Here is a 24,259-nt window from a genome sequence, read left to right on the forward strand (position 1 = left end):
GTGCAGTGTGGTGGTTTACCTTCCTTCCCGAGGTGCAGTGTGGTGATTTACCTTCCTTCCCGAGGTGCAGTGTGGTGGTTTACCTTCCTTCCCGAGGTGCAGTGTGGTGGTTTACCTTCCTTCCCGAGGTGCAGTGTGGTGGTTTACTTTCCTGAGGTGCAATGTGGTGGTTTTTCTTCTTTCGTGTACTGTGGTGGTTTACCTTCTTCAGGTGTATTGTGGTGGTTTACTTTTATCTGGGTATACCGCTGTCAGACTACCGCCTGGTCAGGTATAAGGCTAGACATTAAAAAGACTTGGCCAACTTTCTTCAGTGTTAACGAAGGAGAGAGAGAGGTGAGGGATGAGGGGAGATATCCTCTCTCTCTCTCTCTCTCTCTCTCTCTCTCTCTCTCTCTCTCTCTCTCTCTCTCTCTCTCTCTCTGTCTGCTAGCCACACTGTATCACGCTCAGCTGCACCAAGTCAAGGTGGCTTCACTCACAGCGGCACAGATTCAGCAGCCGAAACCTCCTAAAGCTGCACCCCCTACAGTAACCCCCCGCTACGGTAGTACCAGCACAGCTGCACACCCACTACAGTAGTTCTGTCACCACAGCTGCACCCCTCCCCCACACACACTCACCAGCAGCAGCACCACCACAGCTGCATCCCCACACACCAGCAGCACCACCACAGCTGCATCCCCACACACTAGCAGCATCACCAGAGCTGCATCCCCACACACCAGCGCTGAGCATCACCACAGCTGCATCCCCACACACCAGCAGCACCACCACAGCTGCATCCACCCCTACATGGTTGTACCACCACAGCTGCACCCCCTACAGCAGTACCATCATCACAGCTGCACTACCACAGCTGCATCCCCACACACTAGCAGCAGCACCACCACCACAGCTGCATCCCCCACAGCAGTACCATCATCACAGCTGCACTACCACAGCTGCACCCCCACACACTAGCAGCACCACCACCACCACAGCTGCACCCCCCCACAGCAGTACCATCATCACAGCTGCACTACCACAGCTGCATCCCCACACACTAGCAGCACCACCACCACAGCTGCACCATCACAGCTGCACTCCCACACGTCTATACCAAGAGCAGCTGCCACCGACAATGGTGTATTGTTTTGGCCGTCGGGACAATACAGACGTAGGGGTACAGACACATGGTTCTGTGCCCTAGTCCCGTGGTGTCATTGGACCCCTCCTCCTAAGGACGTAAGGATCTCTATGTCACACTGGGCTCTGAAGAAGCGGCATTGGTCGAACCTTTAGCTGGGTTCACTGTTCTCTGTGTCACACTGGGCTCTGAAGAAGAGGCATTGGTCGAACCTTTAGCTGGGTTCACTGTTCTCTATGTCACACTGGGCTCTGAAGAAGAGGCATTGGTCGAACCTTTAGCTGGGTTCACTGTTCTCTGTGTCACACTGGGCTCTGAAGAAGCGGCATTGGTCGAACCTGTAGCTGGGTTCACTGTTCTTTATCTGAGCTGTAACCAAAAGATCTTATTTATAGAACAGCAACAGAACAACTCTTGTGGTTCAGTTATTTTGTACGTATAAAGAAAGTCTTGTAGAATGAGGTTGGCACAGAAGGCCGAGTGCAGCGGGGTTAGTGTGTTGCTTGTGTTGAAACACACACACACACACACACATACACACACACACACACTCTCTCTCTCTCTCTCTCTCTCTCTCTCTCTCTCTCTCTCTCTCTCTCAAGTGGCGAGGGACTACATATATATATATATATATATATATATATATATATATATATATATATATATATATATATATATATATATATATATATATATATATATATCCAAAAGCAGGCTATGGAAAGCTGAAGCCTCACCATATATACACACGGAGTATGGAGAAACCACTGAAAAGCCGCTTGCAGTGTTAGAAAATCGTGTCGGATAGAAGTTTCGTTCCAAGGGCGGGTTGGGTGGTTTGGAAGAGTGCAAATATCGTGCCTGTTTTTTAAGAGAGGAGATGTGGAAGTTGCGCACTTTTTTTTATATACCTGTATCTTCGAAGAGCGTGACCTTTTAAAAGGTCAGGGAGGAGATGATCAGCGAGCGAAATGGTGACCGCTAGAAGAGAGAGAGAGAGAGAGAGAGAGAGAGAGAGAGAGAGAGAGAGAGAGAGAGAGAGAGAGAGAGAGAGACCCCTCATATTGAGAGAGGCAACATTGGCTTGAGGGAAAAAGTCATGCGTAACACATCGGTTTTTTTTTTTCCTCCATTTTTCCATCTGTTAGAGAGATGGATTACGTAGTCTTGGACCGCTCAGACGTCCTTTGATGCCGTCCCACACAAGAAGCTGGTATAAGAGAAGTGGGAGTGGGGTTGGGGGTTTCCTCTGGCGGTCATGAGGAAGAGGGTCTCCTGCGCAAACCCTGAGATCATCTGAGCGGAAGGTTGGGGGGACCAAGGGAGTATGTCGGAGGATCCTCTCCTAATTGGGCCTTGGATTACCAGAGGCGGGACGCAGGGATTGGCTCGCGAATGAACTTACCTGTAAGACTGGAGGCTTGTTTGAAGAACGTGTGTTGATGGTTGAGAAGGTCGACAGTGACCGGTGCATTGAATAAAGGAAGAACAAGGAGTAAAGAGCAAGAAACTAAAGAAGGAGCTCGTTAGAGAAGATGTGAAGTAGTTTGATTAATATCAGAGGAAGAGATACGTGAAATAAGCTCAGTAACGAAACCTTACGTAAATGTACGGAGTAACCAGAGGTTTAAAGAAGTTGTATAGTCGAAAGAATTCAAGAGCTGGCGTTGCCCGTATGTAGAACACCCTCCCCCGTACAGTACAGATAGGTAATGGACACACACACACACACAAGCCATCTCCAGTATGAGAGCGCCACAAGATATCCTCACCATCTTGTAGACCGTGGCTAGAGGTGTAAGTCATAGGAGAGGGGGACGATTTCTACATACCTCACACCTTCTTAGGAGGTTCACTGGCACTGAAAATACACACGCTCATCGCCAGAGCTCAGGACATCCTGGCCACACGTGGGAATATCATCTCATTTTCTCGTGATTCAGACGTCATACGTGAGTCTCTTTTATGGCATGAGAAAATGGTTTTATGTTACGCTTTAGAGTATGGATGGATGACGTTTATGACACCATGTCGTTGACTTTACGTTGCCTGCATACATGTATACACGCTCTGGTGTGAAGGTTTGGCATGGATGTATGTATGGTAGTAGGCTGTTGATGTATGAATGTTTGTTTATATGTATTACGTAAGTATAGGGATGAACTGGAGTTTGGTAAGATAAATAGGGGGTCTGGAAGGATGGGTAGGGGTCTGGAAAGGTGGGTAGGAGGTCTGGAAAGATGGATAGGGAGTCTGGAAAGGTGTACAAGGGTCTAGGAAGAGGAGCAGGTGGTCTGGAAGGATAGGCAGGGGGTCTAGAAAGATGGGCAGGGGGGTCTGGATAGATGAGCAGGTCAGGATAGATGCCTAGGAAATCGTGAGTATACGTCGAGACAAAAGATTAATCGATGGGATAAGACGGAATAAGGGATTAACGTATTGGGAAAAGGGGTTGGAAGGTGTTTACAAGCGTAGTTCACCTAGCTGGTCGCCTGGAGGCAGCAAGTGAGTGTAGATCCCTTTCGGGATCGACGCAGACGAAGCCATGGCTCATTCGCTTCCTTTTCCACCCATCCTTTTTGACACAACATTCGACCGTCGGTCCTACGTCCGTCCGTCTATCCGTGCACCGTCTGTTCAGCTGTCCAGCACTCGTCCCCGTCTATCCACTAGACCGTCCCCGGAGCTCATCTGTCTGTTGCAGGGTGTCCAATAAAGTCTGTGTGTTATTTCGTTTTTGTAAAACGTGGTTGGTTATTGCCAGCGAGTGTGTGTGCAGGCCGAGGCTAGGATGAGTTGCACCCGCTGAAGTTTTATGCGTTTTTGGCTGCTCGGTACATGGTATATATATATATATATATATATATATATATATATATATATATATATATATATATATATATATATATATATACACACTCAGAAAAGTGGATTTTTGAGCTGAAATGCCTGAGGACAATATTTAGTGTTTGGAGTATCGGTCTTATAATGAGGGACAGTGAAAGAGATAGATAGATAGATAGATAGATGGATAGATAGATAGCTAGAGAGAGAGAGAGAGAGAGAGAGAGAGAGAGAGAGAGAGAGAGCGAGAGAGAGAGAGAGAGAGATGATAGAAGTGTGGTGTGAGGGAAGCTGTGGGACATCGGGGCCTGGACATTCAGGAGGATGAGAGGCATGCACGGGATAGGATGAACTGGAATGGTGATGTAGTGTATAGTGGGTGATGTGCTGGCAGGGTGAAGCAGTCAAGACAAACCATTCGGTAATGTGTGAGGCTTGGTACACGTCACACGTGAAAGCCAAGGAGTGAATGTGTGCAAACGAGGCCATCCTACGTATATATATATATATATATATATATATATATATATATATATATATATATATATATATATATGTACGTGGCTGAAAACACTTTTGACTAATCGGAACTTACACACACACACACACACAGACACACACACACAGACACACACACACAGACACACACACACACACACACACACACACACACACACACACACAAGCAAGATACTGTGGCCGTAAAAATGCGATTTATTATAAGGAAAACTTTTTAAAGCTAATTAGATGCCGGTTATCTCTTTAGAGGTGACAGTGACCTGTGGAGGTAGTGACCTACGGAAGACCTGTAGGAGACAGTGACCTGTGGAGAAAGTGACCTACAGAAGAGAGTGACCTGTCTAAGACTTGTCACTTGTGTGAGACAGTGTGACCTGTGTGAGAGTACCTACCCTGTATGAGAAAAGTGACGTGCGCGAGACAGTGTCGGCATCATAGACAGGGCCGTCTCGCCATTCCAGTCATTATCAGCCAAATGGGTAATTAGCACGACAGTCAATATTGGTGCGATATCAAGAGTTAATTACCAGGTTCTACCTTGACAATGGGCGGTAGAGCGACGCCCCGACGCCCCTTAAATTGGAAGTAGCGAGACACAGTACCAAGGTGGTAGAAAAAAAGATGAAGAAAAAGATTGAAATAAAAAGGGGTTGGGAAGATAACCATAGGTGGCGAATGGTTCTTGTGAGAGCGAGCCATCTCTCTCTCTCTCTCTCTCTCTCTCTCTCTCTCTCTCTCTCTCTCTCTCTCTCTCTCTCTCTCTCTCTCGGGCCCGAGTCGCCGCCGTCTGGAAGGTGTGGTTCCCCAGCCCGGGTGAAGAGGAGCTCTTCTTAAAGCCTTTACCTCCCTCCCTCACTCACCTCCCTCCCTCACTCCTCCTCCGCCAGCGTGCGTCGTCGCTACCGCTGCTGCCGCTACTGCTGCTACCGCTGCTGCTACTGCTTGTGTTCCTAGTGTTCCCTGGTCGTCCCCAGAGTATTATCTCGTACCCAAGCGTTCCTCCGTTTCTTAGCAGGGGAGGAATATGAGAGTGTAAACTCTCTTGTTATCGTGTGAAACACACGGGAAAATTGCTTCAACCTTTCTTATCGTCTGTCCGTGTGTGTGTGTGTGTGTGTGTGTGTGTGTGTGTGTGTGTGTGTGTGTGTGTGTCAGCTAAGCTGCCAGACAGGAGCGTGTGGATTATTAAAACAGCCGGTAATCTAACGAGGCCATCACTGCCAACAGTCAGGGTCATGCATGGTTGTAAAAGAGCCAGAACGACTTTATTTTGCATGAGTAGTCAGAGGGAGAGAGAGAGAGAGAGAGAGAGAGAGAGAGAGAGAGAGAGAGAGAGAGAGAGAGGCGTTAGTTGGTAGATTGTTTGAAGGGTACATAGGCTAGGTGGAGGGTCAGCCCAGTACATGGGACGTAGGAGGGTGATGATGGGTCGGGGCGCCCGAGCGGGCTCAGGGACCCATAGCGTCCTCATTTCGTAGGAGGAAATGAGGGAAGAACAGCTTCAGATCAGTAACAGTACAGACGAAAAGTAAAACTACATCACACACAAGACATGGAGTTTACACAGAGGACACTCGCGCTGCCGGTAATACAAAGGAAAGGGTAAGGATACATCATATACAAGGTGTATGATTGACTACCCGGGACATCGAGTGGTACAGAAGGGTTACGAAATGGATATTACATGACGGAGGGTATAGCTCTACGATACGAGATTCTCTGGAGAGAACTTTGGGTGATGGGAGGCCCCCTGTGGCGTTTTTCGCCCATGGTTCGTACCCAATCCCCTGGTTTCCCACTCGCCATATCTGATAGACATCCACTGTCATCGAACCGAAGTGTGAAGAAGCTTATGTTTGAATAGCCATGAAGAAAAGAGTCTGAAGTTATGAGAAGGCTGTGGAAGCCTGCGTAAAGGTCGTGTAATTATAATACTTGGGCGTCTTTCCTCCTCTGTGATGTTGTGTTTTCTCAAAAAGACGCTTATGTTTAGGTAGTGTCGAGTGAGGCAAAGATGTCCACGAGAGAGAGAGAGAGGAAATCCCCTGTATCTCGTTAATCTTTCTGGCCGAGAGCGAGGATAACTTCTCTTTTTTTCCCCCCTTCTCCTGAAATAAAGTCCAAGTTGACACAATTTATTCTTCCATAACTTGGTGACGATGAGGTAGGTAGGTAGGGAGGGGCGCTGGTTCCCCGGACCTCCGCCACCTTCGACCTTTTGGACCTTTGCTGATAACTCTCACACAGTCATATGTCTCTCCTGGTGGTGGTGGTGGTGGCTGGTGTGGTGGTGGTGGTGGTGGTGGTTGGTGTGGTGGTGGTTGTGGCTGGCGGTGTGGTGGTTGTGGCTGGTGTGGTGGTGGTGTGGTGGTGGTGTGGTGGTTGTGGCTGGTGTGGTGGTGGTTGTGGCTGGTGTGGTGGTGGTGGTGGCTGGTGTGGTGGTGGTGGTGGTGGCTGGTGTGATGGTGGTGGTGGTGGCTGGTGTGGTGGTGGTGGCTGGTGTGGTAGTGGTGGGTAGTAGTGGTTGTGGCTGGTGGTGGTGGCTGGTGTGGTGGTGGTGGTGGTGGTGTGGTGGGTGGTGGTGGTGGCTGATGGTGTGGTGGTGGTGGCTGGTGGTGGTGCTGGTGGTGTGGTGGTGGTGCTGGTGTGGTGGTGGTGGTTGTGGCTGGTGTTGTGGTAGTGCATCAGGCCGGCCCTCTCAGAGACGCTGAGGCGCTGTATGCCGTTCGGATTTCCGCTAAAGAGAGAAAATGAAAAAAAAAAAGTTGATTCATATCATTTCTTGCACGTCGATGTATATGGTCTCTGTCTCGGATGGTAAATGAACCGGGATTCGTTCCCGCTCGGATCTAACGATAAATTAGGGTTCTGTTGCCTCAGGATACATATTGATTCTGGTTCGGTAGACGAATGAATCGCGATTCATTTATGCTGTTCAGGGCTTCTGATGTGGTCAGGTTCGATAGACAGACGAACTGGGACTCCCTCACGCTGTTCGAACCTGCCGATGAATGAGGCTTCAAATGCTTCGGTATAGAAGTGTTCTGGTTCGACATACGAACGAACCGGGACTCATGACGCTGTTCAAGTCTGACAATGAATTCGCATCTGATGCTTCAAGTACAGATGTGGTCTTATTCGGTACACAAACGAACCTATATTCGCTCATGCTGTTCAAGTCTAAGAAGAACAATAAGTGATTCATGTGCTTTCTTTTTTGTACCCCCCCGTGTGAGACGGGTGTTGTTCAAACCAAGATATGAAGCTTTTCGAATACAAGGAAGGCTGTTTCTTGCGGGCAAGTGCCAGGAGCGTGGGTGCTTTAAAACTGTGTCGCGACGTGGTGACTGACTCGAACAGGTGGTCCCGACAACATGGGTCTTTACTAGACACACCAGCACAGCTCACCAGCACGGGTCACTGCCAGAGACATTATCTCAGGTCACTGCTAGAGGCACCAGCTCAGGTTACTGCTGGAGGCACCATCACAGGTCACTGCTGGAGGCACCATCACAGGTCACTGCTGGAGGCACCATCACAGGTCACTGCTGGAGGCACCATCACAGGTCACTGCTGGAGGCACCATCACAGGTCACTGTTGCAGGCACCAGCACAGGTCACTGTTGGAGGCACCAGCACAGGTCACTGCTGGGGATACCAGCGCAGGTCACAGCCAGGGGCACCAGCACAGGTCACTAGGGAGTGTGGGGGCTGTACTCAAGCGCCATTGTGAATATTACAAGCCCAGGGAGGGAGAGCCCGCCATGTTAGCCCAGCCTCTCTCCCACAGGCGGTGAGGGGAGGCGAGGTCTGGCAGTGAGGGGAGGTGAGACCTGGCAGTGAGGGGAGTTGTGGCCTGGCAATGGGGGGAAGTGAGGCCCGGCAATGAGAGGAGTTGAGACACCTGGCAGTGAGGGGAATTGAGACCTGGTAGAGAGGGGAGTTGAGGCCTGGCAGTGGGGGGAAGTGAGGCCCGGCATTGAGGGAGGTGAGGCCTGGCAGTGAAGGGAGATGAGGCCCGGCAGTGAGGGGGAGATGAGACCTGGCGGTTAGGGGAGTTGAGGCCTGGCAGTGAGGGGAAATGAGGCTGGGCAGTGAGGGGGAGATGAGAGCTGACAGTGAGGGGAGTTGAGAGCTGGCAGTGAGGGGAGGTGAGGTGCGGCGAGGGAAGGCCAGCACAGCGGGGAGCGGCGGCGGGGGGGCAGCACCCACTCTCTAATGTTCAAGTTGAGCTGTTCTTTTGCTTGCGTCCCCGGCGTCAGGTACGGCAGGCCGCGCAGGCCGGGGCTCCCTGCCTCCTGCTGCCTTCCTGGGGGACGCCTTGTCTCCTGCTACCCTCCTGGGGGACGCCTTGTCTCCTGCTGCCTTCCTGGGGGACGCCTTGTCTCCTGCTGCCCTCCTGGGGGACGCCTTGTCTCCTGCTGCCCTCCTGGGGGACGTCTTGTCTCCTGCTGCCCTCCTGGGGGACGCCTTGTCTCCTGCTGCCTTCCTGGGGGACGCCTTGTCTCCTGCTGCCTTCTTGGGGGACGCCCTGCCTCCTGCTGCCTTCCTGGGGGACGCCGTGTCTCCTGCTGCCCTCCTGGGGGACGCCTTGTCTCCTGCTGCCTTCCTGGGGGACGCCGTGTCTCCTGCTGCCTTCCTGGGGGACGCATTGTCTCCTGCTGCCCTCCTGTGGGACGACTTGTCTCCTGCTGCCTTCCTGGGGGACGCCTTGTCTCCTGCTGCCCTCCTGGGGGACGCCTTGTCTCCTGCTGCCTTCCTGGGGGACGCCTTGTCTCCTGCTGCCCTCCTGTGGGACGCCTTGTCTCCTGCTGCCCTCCTGGGGGACGCCTTGTCTCCTGCTGCCCTCCTGGGGGACGCCTTGTCTCCTACTGCCTTCCTGGGGGACGCCTTGTCTCCTGCTGCCCTCCTGCAGGACGCCTTCCCTCCTGCTGCCTCCTGGGGCGGTGTCCTGTTACCTACTGCCCTCCTACGGCAGTGCAGTGCCTCCTGCGGACTCTATAACTCTAAGGAGTGGTCTTCACTCCGTCCTGCTCACTTAGAGGACGCCGTTCATGGTCCTCACTCTTTCCCTCTATCTTGTAGGATACTTATGATGGCCCTGTCCTTGGTGGCCATCCTAGGACTGTGCCCCTACCCTGGCCTGCCGACCTGAAGTGGCCAGGATGGGCCCTCTGGCCCTAATGGACACCCTTAGGCTGTCCTCCACCTTGGCCTGCCGACCTGAGGATGCCTCGCTTCGTCCCGGTAACTGGCAGGAGAGACGTCGATGTTTTTTTTTTCTTTCTTTTTTTTTTATGGAGTCCTCATCCCTGACGAGATCGAGGTCACCTAAGGCTGGACGACCCTCTTTACTCGACAGCTTCATCCTCCCTCCCCTGCCGCAGGCGGTGGGTCGTGGCGGAAGCCAACTGTTGGGCGTCATGAAAGAAGAGAGTGGGGTAAAGAGCATCAGGGCAGGTTGCTCCGTACAGGAAGAGGACCGCCTGTAAGGGAGAGGTATCGGTGTAAAGGAAGGAGAGGGACCGATGTAAGAGAGGGAGAGGGAGAGATGTAAGAGAGGGAGAGGGAGCGAAGTAAGGGAGGGGAGAGGCACGGAACATGGTGGAGGGAAGGAAGGTCTGGTGATCCTCCTGATGGTGTCGCTAGCAAGGAACTCCAAAATATTTATGGCCGTCGTCTCTCGTGTGGCGGACGAGCAGGGGACCAGATTCCGGGCGGGAAGGTCCAGAGGGAGCTGTCCCTCAACACGATCTAAGGTCGATACTCACCTGTAGCACCAGCTGCCGCCCGACCAGACGGCCACCTGGGAGCAGCCAGGGCCTCCCACCTTCCCTCCCAGGTATATCCCCGCCTCCCAGGTATCGAGGAACACATTACACACATTACGTCCCTTGTACTTGGTATCCCATAATGTTCCTATTGGATAGGTTTTTCGTTTCTTGTTTTTATAGTTCTGGAAATTCATGCGTAGTAGCTCCCTATCGGGGATGGGCCATCTGCCGAAGGTGGGGTCATCCAAATGGGCATAGGGCATGCGTCCTCCAGCAGCGCCAGGGGCAGATGGTGTGGGCATGACTGCAGGAGGAGGAGACAGCCTCCTACCCTGTTCAGTAGTGTCTCCTGGAAGTCAGTCCCTACTGCTTCTAAACCCATCCCTACTCGTCCTTACCTCACCCTCCACTAACCCCATCATCCCCCCCCATCACCCATGTGTTCCCCCTCACCTCATCCAGACCTCCCTCACCGCTGTTAGACTCCCCCTCGCCCCTGCAAGCATTCCCTCACCCCAACCAGCCTCCCCCTCACTTTGATGTTGATAGGAATGTTGGGGTTGTGTCACCATCAAAGTTTTATTGATTTTTTAATGTTCTCTCGTGACGCTTGTGGTGGTGGTGGTGGTGGTGATGGTGGTAGTTGTGGTAGTGGGTGAGAGGGGTTGTTGCTGTGATGATTGTGGTGTGGTGGCGATGGTGGTTTCCAGAGGCCAGACTCCCATGCACCATCCGTCAGCGCCACACACTTGGTTCACCTGTGGCCCGAGAACCACCGAGGCGGGAGGGCGGGGAATCCCCCTGACACCTGCTGGAGGTGAGGAGGGTGTGAGTCGAGGAGGAGAAGCACTGGGAATGGAATAGGTGTGTCTGGCGTGGGATGTCGCCGCCGGTGAGGAACGCACTCACTGTCATCATTCCTCGTCGAGTGTGACACACACACACAGACACACACACACACACACACACACACACACACACACACACACACACACACCATCGCCATTTCTCATGTTGTTCGCAGTTCTGCAAGTGGAAAACTTGAGTTGTTCACTGCACACAGATCTTAACCTGCCTGCGCGGACTGAGACAATCTGTGTACAAATAGATCTCTTTATTTTCTAAAGCAAAATGTTATCATCTGTTTTTTTTTTTCAAGGCGTTTGTGCATGCGTGTTTGTGTGTGTGTGTGTGTTGTGCATGTGTGTTAGTGTGTGTGTGTGTGTGTGTGTGGGTACGTCTCATCCCTTTTAGCAAATGATTACAGTATTGTATTTGAATTAGTATCGATACACGCTGGCATTTGTTCACTGTACCGAGCACTGTTGGTCTTGTTGTGAAATCCATCGTTAAGGGCACAAACAACATGGCTCTCTGTTTACCGTTTATTGTCCATTACACACAATATTGTTGAAGTACAAATGGTTCATTATTCTGTGTGATGGTTTTAATGGGCATGAATTGATGGTTCAGAGCTATAGTTCAGATTAAAGGTATAGATTTGATGATTTAATGGTAAATATATTAACTGATGGGGTATATATATATATATATATATATATATATATATATATATATATATATATATATATATATATATATATATATATATATATAGGGGAGGATTTCCAGCTCCCCCTGCTCCCTCCCCTTTTAGTCGCCTTCTACGACACGCAGGGAATACGTGGGAAGTATTCTTTCTCCCCTATCCCCAGGGATATATATATATATATATATATATATATATATATATATATATATATATATATATATATATATATATATATATATATATATATTTCTTTCTTTCTTTCAAACTATTCGCCATTTCCCGCGTTAGCGAGGTAGCGTTAAGAACAGAGAACTGGGTCTTTGAGGGAATATCCTCACCTGGTTGTGTATGCTGAGGGGAACACAAGTGTTCATTGTACAAATAACTGTTCATACATTTTTTTTTTTTTTTTGCAAGAACATTGCGATTGTACAGGAAAGTGTTCTTTGATAGATATATGCCTCTTGCCCTTGTGGAGAGAAGGTGGTTGTAGGGCCTGGAGGGAAGTGGAGGGTAGGTTGACGTGGAGTCTTGAGGGTAGTGGAGGGTAGGTTGATGTGGAGCCTGGAGGGTAGTGGAGGGTAGGTTGATGTGGAGTCTTAAGGGTAGTGGAGGGTAGGTTGATGTGGAGCCTGGAGGGAAGTGGAGGGTAGGTTGGTGTGGAGTCTTGAGGGTAGTGGAGGGTAGGTTGATGTGGAGCCTGGAGGGTAGTGGAGGGTAGGTTCGTGTGGAGTCTGAAGGGTAGTGGAGGGTTGGTGGGTGTGGAGAATGGAGGGTAGATTAGTCTGGAGCGCCTAGAGGGGAAGGAGTACTGGAGAGTACTGGAGGGAACGTAGGTGTAGAGCCTGGAGGGGAGTGGAGGGTAGGTTGGTGTGGAGTCTGGAGGGGAGAGGAGGGAAGGGAGGTATGTCATACTGAATATTCTCTCACCTTTAGGCAGCTTCCACTCTCACATTCTTCTCTCTCTCTCTCTCTCTCTCTCTCTCTCTCTCTCTCTCTCTCTCTCTCTCTCTCTCTCTCTCTCTCTCTCTCTCTCTCCCTCTCTCTCTCTCTCTCTCTCTCTCTCTCTCTCTCTCTCTCTCTCTCTCTCTCCTCTCCCACCGCCCAACCCCTCTCTCTCCTCTCCCACCTGCCTAACCCCCCTCTCTCTCTCTCCTCCTCTCCCAACTCACCACTCCTCCATCTTCCTCTCCCTGCGCCCCATCCGTCTCGCTACCTCTCCCAGCGCCCCACAACTCTCTTCTCTCCCAGCGCCCCACACCTCTCTTCTCTCCCAGCGCCCCACACCCCCTCTCTTCACCTCTCCCAGCGCTCCCACCCTCTCTCTTCACCTCTCCCAGCGCCCCCACCCTCTCTCTTCACCTCTCCCAGCGCCCCCACCCTCTCTCTTCACCTCTCCCAGCGCCTCGCCTCACCCCCTCCTCTCCTAGCGAATACCGAGAGGCCCTTAGCAACGCTTTTCTCGGAAGTCACAGACGAAGTGAGAGAGAGAGAGAGAGAGAGAGAGAGAGAGAGAGAGAGAGAGAGAGGAGAGAGAGAGAGAGAGAGGAACCATCTGCCTTCAGACACGTCTTCGTAAACTATGTTAATTAACAACCCTGATCTCATGCTCCTTTAATCACCCAACTCGAATGAGAATATCGTAACGACCAAACGACCGTTATACTGGTAACGAGGCCAAACGATCGTTATGCCGTTAACGAGGCCAAACGATCGTTATACTGTTAACGAGGCCTCTCCAGATGAAGAACAGACGAAGACAGAACAGCGATGAAGCAATCGATAGAAGGCATGATCTATAGGAGCCCACATGAGTGGAGGAGCCCCACAAGGGTGTATAGGAGCCCCACAGGGGTGGAGTAGCCCCACAAGGGTGGAGGAGCCCCACAAGGGTGTATAGAAGCCCTGCAAGGGTGTATAGGAGCCCCACAAGGGTGGAGGAGCCCCACAAAGGTGTATAGGAGCCCAACAAGGGTGGAGAAGCCCCACAAAGGTGTATAGGAGCCCCAAAAGGGTGGAGAAGCCCCACAAGGGTAGAGGAGCCCCACAAGGGTCTATAGGATCCCCACAAGGGTGTATAGGAGTCCCACAAGGGTGTATAGGAGCCCCACAAGGGTGTGGAGGAGCCCCACAAGGGTGGAGAAGCCCCACAAGGGTGTATAGGAGCCCCACAAGGGTGTATAGGAGCCCCACAAGGGTGTATAGGAGCCCCACAGGGGTGCAGCACCTCCCTTGGCCAGGGGTAGCGTGACGCCAGTGGTGTAAAAAAAAAAAAAGAAAAAAGGCTGTCATCACCATAACAATCTCGACCCTATCGCCAGTTGGTATTGCCTTATTTACAACACGGGTGCCGGGGACGTACGTACACGACGCACGCGCGTGTGCGCGAAGCACGTCACCGTCGTCCGCTGTGGGAGTTGCGACGTCTGTCGGAAGGACGCGAGGATAAATGTCCTGCCATTTCGAATCCCAAGATAATCGCGATTATTCAGACGATCTCATCATCTAGCGCAGACGATCCCTTTCATGTGATCAATGATAGATTAATCCACCAAAGACACATGTAGTGTCATGGTCTTGGGAGGAGGAGGAGGAGGGGCGCGGCGCCCCCCTTATCACAGCGACACAGGAAGCGCCTTCTTATCTCCCATGACGTCTGCGGGGGTCGCCGCGAACGGAAGCAAGTGTGTATGTGTGTGTGGTGTGTGTCATCAGGAACGTGCGTTGGCCGGGTGGAACGTTCGCTGTTTAGAAGCTGCGGGAACCCGTGCGCTGACATTAAACTTCATCCTGGCCGGCAGCACAACAAGACAGAGAGACCCCCCCCTCACACTCCTCTCTCTCTCTCTCTCTCTCTCTCTCTCTCTCTCTCTCTCTCTCTCTCTCTCCTTTCCTCGGTCCATCCGGTGCACTGCAGGCAACTAACTCCCTCACTATTCCACCACCAGCACTCTTCACTCTTCCGTCGTCGGCACTCCTCACTATTCTACCGGCGCAACCTTCACTATTGTACCGGCACACAACCCCCCCCCCCCTTTTTTTTTTTGAGGGGCAGCGCCCGTCATTGTCCTGCCGGCACCCTTCATTACGCTGCCGCTACTTTCTCTCTCTTTACCCAGCCGTCACATTCGCTATTCTGCCGTCACTCAGCTCTCCCGGCATCCTGCACCCCTCACTATCTAGCCTGCACCCCTCACTATCCAGCCTGCACCCCTCACTATCCAGCCTGCACCCCTCACTATCCAGCTTGCACCCCTCACACTATCTACCCTGCACCCCCTCACACTATCTAGCCTGCACCCCTCACATTATCTAGCCTGCACCCCCTCACACTATCTAGCCCGCACCCCCTCACATTATCTAGCCTGCATCCCTCACATTATCTAGCCATCCTCATCACCTCATACATCATCATACCCTGTGCTGCTCCTGCCTCGTGAGCAGCAGCATGGCTAAGCAGGTCCCCCGACCCCAGTTTGGGCTTGCAGAACTCAAATATCATCAAGGTAATGGTAGCAGGCGAAGGGAGGGAGGGAGGATAGTTCCCTCCTCCTCCTCCTCCTCCTCTGGAGGGAAGGGAAGGGAAGGGAGGGAGGGAGCCTGTGAGCCAGCCAGCCGAGCGCTGACTCGTATCCTGCTTATACTGCTGAGCAAGGAGGAGGAGAGGGAGGGAGGGTGTGTGTGTGTTGGCGGGTCCCTTTTCTTGTTCGCTGTGATATTCTAACTCTCTCTCTCTCTCTCTCTCTCTCTCTCTCTCTCTCTCTCTCTCTCTCTCTCTCTCTCTCTCTCTCTCTCTCTCTCTCTCTCTCTCTCTCTCTCGCTTCACAGCTAACTGACTCGATATTGGATCGTTGTAAGTAGCTGGCAGCGTTAGCTTCACCGCTAAAGTTTAGCTTAAGGATATATATATATATATATATATATATATATATATATATATATATATATATATATATATATATATATATATATATATATATATATATATATTTATATATATATATATATATATATATATATATATATATATATATATATATATATATATCTTTCATATATATATATATATATATATATATATATATATCCTTGAGTCTGGCCATGTTTTATCTTTGCAGCAAACTTTTAGCTGTGGAGTGTTTTGGGTTCCTGTAGCTGCTGCCGTTGTTAGCTTCACAGCTAACTTTTGAGGTACGTCTCGTTCTTGTTTTTAGCTGCTAACTGTCATCGTCTGGACTTGTATCTAACATGTATTTAACATTTGGCTCACTAAGCTAGGTAACTAAACCATAAACATGTCTTCTTTAATAACTTAGAAGGTTAAATCTGCTAATGTTAACGTCGGTAATAATTCATTGCACCTGTTGTTAAATGTTACAAAGATGTGTTCAAATCTATGCAGTTAAAGTTGACTGAGTTATATTCAGGTTCGGTTAAATTTAACGAAGGTGAGTCTGGGTCTAGTTAAAGTTAACAACTCTTAAGTCAAAGTTAACAACTCTTAATTAAAGTTAACAACTGTTAAAGTTAACAGCTCTAAGTCAAAGTTAACAACACGTAGTTAAAGTTAACAACTGTTAAAGTTAACAGCTCTTAGTGAAAGTTAACAACTCTAAGTTAAAGTTAACAACACTTAGTTAAAGTTAACAGCTCTTGAAGTTATCAACGATGAATTTAGATCTGATTAAAGTTAACATCTCTTAAAGTTAACAGCTCTTCGATAAACGTAACAGAGGGAAGAGCAAGACCTGGCTAAAGTTAACAAAGACATGTCCCAGTTTACTCATAGCTAATGAAGTTATCCCCAGGTTAAAGTTAACCAAGACATGGCCAAGTGTAGTCATAGCTGATGAAGTTATCCCCCAAGGTTAAAAAGTTAACAACGTTAACATTTCATGTTAACAGTGAACGCAGGACGTACACAGAAGTAGATAAACACGTGAATAACATTGCTGGACTGTGAATGTCATGCAGGAGCGACGACGTCTCGCTCCACCAACAGTTGTGGGAAGCAATTCCTCCCTCCCCCCCAGCTGGCTGGTTACCCCAGCCCCAGGCAGCCACCCCCATCCTCCCTCCCTCCCCCACCCCTTCACCAGACTGACAAGCACTCTCTCTCTCTCTCTCTCTCTCTCTCTCTCTCTCTCTCTCTCTCTCTCTCTCTCTCTCTCTCTCGCTTGGACCATAGGTCTTTGTGGTCTGTGTATCTATCTAAGTAACTTAACTCTCTCTCTCTCTCTCTCTCTCTCTCTCTCTCTCTCTCTCTCTCTCTCTCTCTCTCTCTCGTTTGGACCTTAGGTCTATGTGATCTGTCTATATATATCTATGTAACTTAACTCTCTCTCTCTCTCTCTCTCTCTCTCTCTCTCTCTCTCTCTCTCTCTCATTTCCTTGGCTGGGATCTAGTTTAAGGTAAGGCTAGGTTTTGGTTCGGATGGCTGACGGCTCTGTTAGATAGGGGCTAGGTTGGCTAAAGGTTAGGTTGGAAGGGCATAATTCTCACACCAGCTAAGGACCCTAGTGAAAGCCCTAGACACTTTATAAATAGGTTACAGGAAGAGGGAAAGACACTAAGAGAAAAAGGAATGCCACCACACCTTCCCCCCGTTCAGTGAAAGACATAGGTGTCATAACGGCCAATCCTCGTCTGGCGAATCTCCACACACACACAAAAAAACCATGGGAAGCAACAGTCAGACGCGCGCCATGGGTGCAAAAGCCTTGGTGGTGAGGACACAGGCAAGACACAAGCTCACGAGAGCAGTGGCCAGAATGATACACTGTAGCGGACAGATGGTGGGGGGGAACGGTTGTGAAGAGAAGTGATAGCTGGAGAGTTGATGAGCCACAATGCTTTATATATTCCACCCTGGCTAATAAGAAGGTGGACGAACCTACCCCACATAATGTGGCCAGGACTCCATACTTGGTCGAAAAAAAAAGTATTGACAACACCCGTACAGCTTAGATAGATAGATAGATAGATATATAGATGGATAGATAGATATATGTATAGATAGATAGATAGATAGATAGATAGATAGATATATGTATAGATAGATAGATAGATAGATATATAGATGGATAGATAGATAGATATATGTATAGATAGATAGATAGATAGGTAGATAGATGGATATAGATAGATGGATAGATAGATAGATAGATAGGTAGATAGATGGATAGATAGATAGATAGACAGATGGATAGATAGATAGATGGATAGATAGATAGATAGAAAGATAGATAGACAGATGGATAGATAGATAGATAGATACATACATACATACATACATACATACATACATACATACATACATACATTAATGGCTAGATAGATAGATAGATAGATAGATAGATAGACGGATGAGGTGCCAGTAAGTCAGTGAGGGAGCTGCCGTTGTCCAGGCATCCCGGATCTGTAAGTAACTGGTCGGTACTGATGGCTCTAGCATATTTCCCAGTCATTAGAATGTTTTTGTTGGTGCGCGTCCACAGAACGACTGCATTTGTGTGTTGGTGTCGCAGAGGGGCGCGCGCCGCGGGGCAGGGGGACGGGGACGGGGACGTGGCTGAAGGAGAGAGAGAGAGAGAGAGAGAGAGAGAGAGAGAGAGAGAGAGAGAGAGAGAGAGGAGGGGGGGGGGGGGACGACAACAACCACCACCACACCGCTTCGATTTCGAAGGCTGTGTTTCACGCGGGCCCCGACTTCACTGCGCGTTGCAGCTCCTCTCCTCCTCCTCCCCTCGCTCTCTCTCTCTCTTGTGTTTTGCCGTAGTTACATGCTGATAATATAATTCTGCCGCTGCCCAAAGTTTATTGCCAAGAACCGCTCCTTCTCTGTAAGTGCTTGGAAGCTGGGGGAAGGGAGTTTGTTTTGATAGTGAGGAGGGAGAGGAGGGTGGAAAAAAATGCTGTGGGTCAGACGTCGTCACGACCTTCACATGAGCTGTGCAGTGACCTCCTGCACAGACCTCCTACTCCACCGCCTCCTCCTCCTGCTCCTCCTCCTGCTGCTGTTGCTGCCTGTTTCTGTTGTTGCTCCTGTTGAGCTTTAAGACTTAATCCCTCGAGTATAATGTCATAGCCCTGGAGCGCGGTGGCTGCATTCATCATATGCAAGGGTTAATCCCCCTCAGGCCAATGGTTAAGTGGTTGTAGTTAATGGTCGAAGTTGTCGTGCTCAAGGGGGTTAGATCGTCGCGCTCAAGGGGGTTAAGTCGTCGTACTCAAGGGGTTAAGTCGTCGCACTCAAGGGGTTAAGTCGTTGTGCTCAAGGGGGTTAAGTCGTCGTGCTCAAGGGGTTAAAAGAACCATCAAACATTACTCAGCGATGTGATCAATGTGAGCCGTTCTATTGATCTGAGGAAATTAATCCCTTATTTCCCATGACCATTGATCAGCGTTTCAATCCATTAAAGTTGACCATTTAGCAGTTTTCCCTTCTCCCCCCCCCCCCATTTCACTGATCCAGTGATGGGGGGGGGGATATAAAATCCACACACTCAGCCACGCACTCAACCTTCCTCTACCGTCACACACCTATACACCATGTAACGCACCCTGTACACTCGAACCTCCCCTCTCAACTCTCTCCTTGTTCAATTCCCAGGATTCTTTTTCCATTGAAACTGTCAATCTTTTTTCCTTTTTTTTCTGAAAACCTTCACTTTTGGACCGTAGGCTCTCGCGAAACGTCATCTCTTTTTTTCCCCCGGTCTCTGGCGTTCGTCTGTAGCACAGCTTTTCAAGAGTCAGGGAGGTTGGGCGTTGTAAATATTCATAGCCAGCTTGGGTGTCCGCCAAACGCTTGACCATTACTTGGCCTAGGTAACATCACAAGCCAAGGGACGAACGAAGCATAAGACGACTCCGGCCTTCACCACGGCAGGTGCACCCTTATATATCTTCCTCCAATCAACAGTCCTCAGTAATTCTTCAAAGGGGCCCACCGTAGACAACGTATCAGCCATCTCCACATCATATAACGCTGTGACCAATGGCCTCACACACCACACGACTGACAGACCAACGCACACACACACACACACACACTGCCTAGCCAGTAAAACATCTCATTAGATGTTGATAAAAGGCTGCGTAGCTAATCAGGCTACCTCCATGTTTCTCCAAAACATCAGATGAACCAGTTGAGGAAGCAGGCCACACACACCATCCCTCCTCCCACCGACGTGCGTGTGAGGCAATCGTGGCGAGACAGCGTCCACGGCGCGCGGGAGGCGAGGGCTCTTGACCCGCAATCCAGATTCACACTCAGGTCAATCTATACCATCAATAGACACTCGAGATCGTTTGAATTCACTGACGCACTCGGGGCTCACTCGAGGCGATCTGATGTGCGGAATAAAATCGAATCAAGCCGGTGGCGAACTTGAGATGGATCCGACAAGCGGTGGGACGCCAGGGCTATGCACTTGGCTTCACACTGTCGACCTGCATTTTGCTTGGAGGCGACATGTCGAAGGCAGATTAAAATCACGAACCTTTAAAGATGCCAGACGAGATCTAAGACGATCTGTCCCCTTTTTTTTACGTCCTGTGTGAGGGATCGAACCCTAGCCAGATGAAATAGAATTATTATTACTATTATTATAACTATAATAGCAGTAGTAGTAGTAGTAGTGGTGGTGGTGGAAGTGTGGAAATATACCACAGCAGATATCCAGATGTACAGGGGTTCAAATTGAGGTTCAGGGTACATCACACACACACACACACACACACACTCTGATGATTTACAGAACAGTGTGTGACGCGGACGATCCCGTATTAAGAATTTACGTGATTCGGCGAGTTCAGTATATATATATATATATATATATATATATATATATATATATATATATATATATATATATATATATATATATATATCCTTGGGGATAGGGGAGAAAGAATACTTCCCACGTATTCCCTGCGTGCCGTAGAAGGCGACTAAAAGGGGAGGGAGCGGTGGGCTGGAAATCCTCCCCTTCAGTTTTTACTTTTCCCAAAAAAGGGAACAGAGAAGGGGGCCAAGTGAGGATTTTTTCTCTCTTAGGTTCAGTCCTCTGTTCATAACGCTCCCTCGCTAACGCGGGAAATGGCAAATATGTATGAAAAAAAAAGATAAAAAATATGAGTGGCTGGCACATAGATGGGGGTCAGGAGTGAGCATACAGTCAGGTTTGAACATTATTAGCACACATGAGTGACAGTGGGGTCCGTATGTGGCCCGGGACCCCTGGGACTTCACATCACATGAGGAGATGGTGGACACTTTATATGTAAATGTGGACGATTTTCCCTCACCAGGGAGCAGGCGCCACGCGTGTAGGAAGGCCGCTGGGTCGGGATTACCTGTAGTGTGTGTGTGTGTGTGTGTGTGTGTGTGCGTGTGTGTGTGTGTTAAGGGGAGAGAGAGGGAGATTTACGCCCGTGTTACCCCGTCTCTTAACCTTGTGTATGTGTACCATATCTGGACTCTTATCCGTGTACACACACACATACACACACACACGCTTATCGACGAGCCCCCAGGGGGAGGATGAACACTTGGGATGGGCTGTGGGCCGATTTCCGCACCCAGGATTGGAACCCGGGCGGGCCCGTGTGTGAATCATAGTCAGCGACGCTAGCCTATACGTATTACCTTAAGTGATATATATATATATATATATATATATATATATATATATATATATATATATATATATATATATATATATATATATATATATATATATGTGTGTGTGTGTGTGTGTGTGTGTGTGTGTGTGTGTGAGCGCGTGCGCGTTGGTATGGCCAGTAGGAGGGGCGGCCAGTACCAGTAATGTTGGTGCCTCTTTAACCCCAGGAGAATTTATTATCCACTGACCGTAACACTCCATCACTGCTCCTGCTACTGCTGCTTCTGCTGTCTCCTCCCCCACTCTCTTCTCCCCCACTCACCTGCTTGTGGTGGTGGTGTTGGTGGTGAGGAGGAGGTGGAGGTCGACATTGCCGGTGATGGAGTGGGGTGGGTGCTCCTCGTAGTGGTGGTGGTGGTGGTGGTGGTGTGCTGAAGCTGCAGATATTGACGATGGTCGTGCAAGGTGTCAGCGAGGGGAGAGGGTGTCGGGTGGGTGTCGTCCAGGGCCTCGCCTCGCCTGCCACGTCTGCCTCATCGCCCGTCACCTCCTTCGGGATCTTTGCTGATATTTTTTTCTCGTTTTTTTTTGTGGTTGTAAAACTTTGGCGGCGACTCTAGGGCTCCCAGGCCCTTACATGTGGGTGGCCATATACCCATAGGTGCTTCCGTTATTATTATTATTATTATTATTATTATTATTATTATTATTATTATTATTATTATCATTATTATTATTATCATTATTATTATTGTTGTTGTTGTTGTTATTATTATTATTATTATTATTATTATTATTATTATTATTATTATTATTATTATTATTATTTTCATTATTAGTATTATAATCCATCCTCCTCTCAGTCATGTTCTGATGGCACTTGCTTTACCAGCGGTCGCCTCAGAAGCGGAGCGTGTCTCCGCGTGAGTGTCTTCCCTGCTCACTGAATCCCATCACTTTGTTTTCCTCTTCCTTACGTCCATAAATAATCTCTCCTCCTCCATCATCGCCCACCGAACCCGACTGACTGTTAACCCAGACGGCTCCACTCTGCCCACACTACTTTCAGGTCGTGTTCCCTCCCCTCCTCGCTTCTTTTTCTCGTACTGAATATCATGATTATCCTTCTTAATTTGGACCGGTGCAGCATCGCCTGGTTAACGATACAGAACCCACATTCCCACCCCACACCTCTCTCTCTCTCTCTCTCTCTCTCTCTCTCTCTCTCTCTCTCTCTCTCTCTCTCTCTCTCTAGATCTCTCCCTCTCTAGATCTCTCTCTCTAGATCTCTAGATCTCCTTCGTGTCCTGGTGTCGAATATCAAAGCACCGCCACAGTTCACTTCGGCCTGACATGATCATCTTGGCATGACTATATCCTCGACTCCCTTTCTCTTGGAAACCCCATCTTCGACTCCCTCTCTCTTGGAAACCCCATCCTCGACTCCCTCTCTCGTGGAAACCCCATCCTCGACTCCGTCTCTCTCTTGGAAACCTCATCCTCGACTCCCTCTCTCTCTCTTGGAAACCCCATCCTCGACTCCCTCTCTCTCGTGGAAACCCCATCCTCGACTCCCTCTCTCTCTTGGAAACCCCCATCATAATGAACGTAACTAAATCTGCCTCAGAGAAGCTGGGGGCAGTGAATGAGTCCCACGGTTATCATTATTATTATTATTCTGAGCAGCTGTTTGAGGCCTGCAGGGACCTCACTGGCTCCGGATGGGGGTAAATCTTGCACATGTGCGGTGGCGTGGTGCCTCTTCCGCTCTCTCTCTCTCTCTCTCTCTCTCTCTCTCTCTCTCTCTCTCTCTCTCTCTCTCTCTCTCTCTCTCTCTCAACCGGAGTGGAATGAAAATCCTCTTCCCACCGCTCCACTAATTCTTTCCCCCTTCGTCTTGTTTCAACCGTTCCATTTCGTTCTCGGTGATGATGTTTCTCTTTCCCTGTGTTCAGCAGGTATCATCTTGGTCACTGGTCTCGTGAGCAGTGTCCGTGTGTGGGACCCCGACCAGTTAAGACCTGGACCCCGCAAGCATGGGGTTCTAGCTGCTGCTCCCGTAGTTTCTGTGTGAAAACCAGCCACCTGAGGACTGACCTCGTGCAGCGAAGACTGTGCTTCAACACCGAAGTAGATTACTTGTGCTCTGCCGTCTACATACATGTAATTTTTTTTGCTTATTTTTGACCATTTATTACCGTAATGTAATACATGTTTTTGGGCTGTCCATATTCTTTTTTTTTTATTACTTGTTTCTGACTGTATGGTTACTGTCTATAGGGTTGTATGGTTATTGTCTTTAGGGCTGTATGGTTCGTGGGATGGGGGTGGGAAAGAAAGGGCTGTATGGTTCGTGGGATGGGGGTGGGGAAGAAATTATCTCTATATGAAAGTTGTGGGCCAAGCATGGTGTGGTGTGGAGGGGTGGGGGAGACAGGGTCTCTCATTACGGAGGGCTGGAGGCGTGTGGTCTGGTCAGGGCCGGACCCTCCTCTTCCTCCTTCCTCCCTCCCCTACAGATGGTCAGCCATCATCGCCCGCCCCCCGACTTTCTTCTTTAGCAATTTGCGGACCAGACAGAGCCATCGGCCTCCCGGGGGGCGTCACCGTCAGGAGGCGGTTAGTGCCAGCCTGGGGCATAGTGCTACTGATGTGGCTTCTCTCCCCCCTGCTGCTGCTACTACTGCCGGAGGCGACGACGTTGATGGATGGTTGTGGTCGCTGGTGACAAGGTTGAGACTGAAGGCGGAGCCGTCCATGCTCCTATGTCCCCCTGCACTGGACGTAAGCTAGCTGGTAGCCGCCATGCTC

General features: G+C 49.6%; 1 long non-coding RNA gene across 2 annotated transcripts in view; it reads left to right on the top strand.

The window, feature by feature from the left end:
- The window catches only part of LOC139753948 (uncharacterized), a 150,730-nt gene extending 127,125 nt beyond the window's left edge, over positions 1–23,605 (top strand). The window contains exon 3 of one of the 2 annotated variants that reach the window (XR_011713788.1): positions 23,407–23,605. This is a non-coding gene — a long non-coding RNA (uncharacterized lncRNA). Of the gene's footprint in view, positions 1–15,936; positions 16,010–23,406 lie in introns of those variants that run through there. The other variant, XR_011713789.1, reaches the window with a different exon arrangement.
- The last annotated feature ends 654 nt before the right edge of the window (positions 23,606–24,259 follow it).

The sequence above is a fragment of the Panulirus ornatus genome, chromosome 16 (genome assembly GCF_036320965.1).
Source record: "Panulirus ornatus isolate Po-2019 chromosome 16, ASM3632096v1, whole genome shotgun sequence".
In the NCBI taxonomy this organism is placed as follows: Eukaryota; Metazoa; Arthropoda; class Malacostraca; order Decapoda; family Palinuridae; genus Panulirus; species Panulirus ornatus.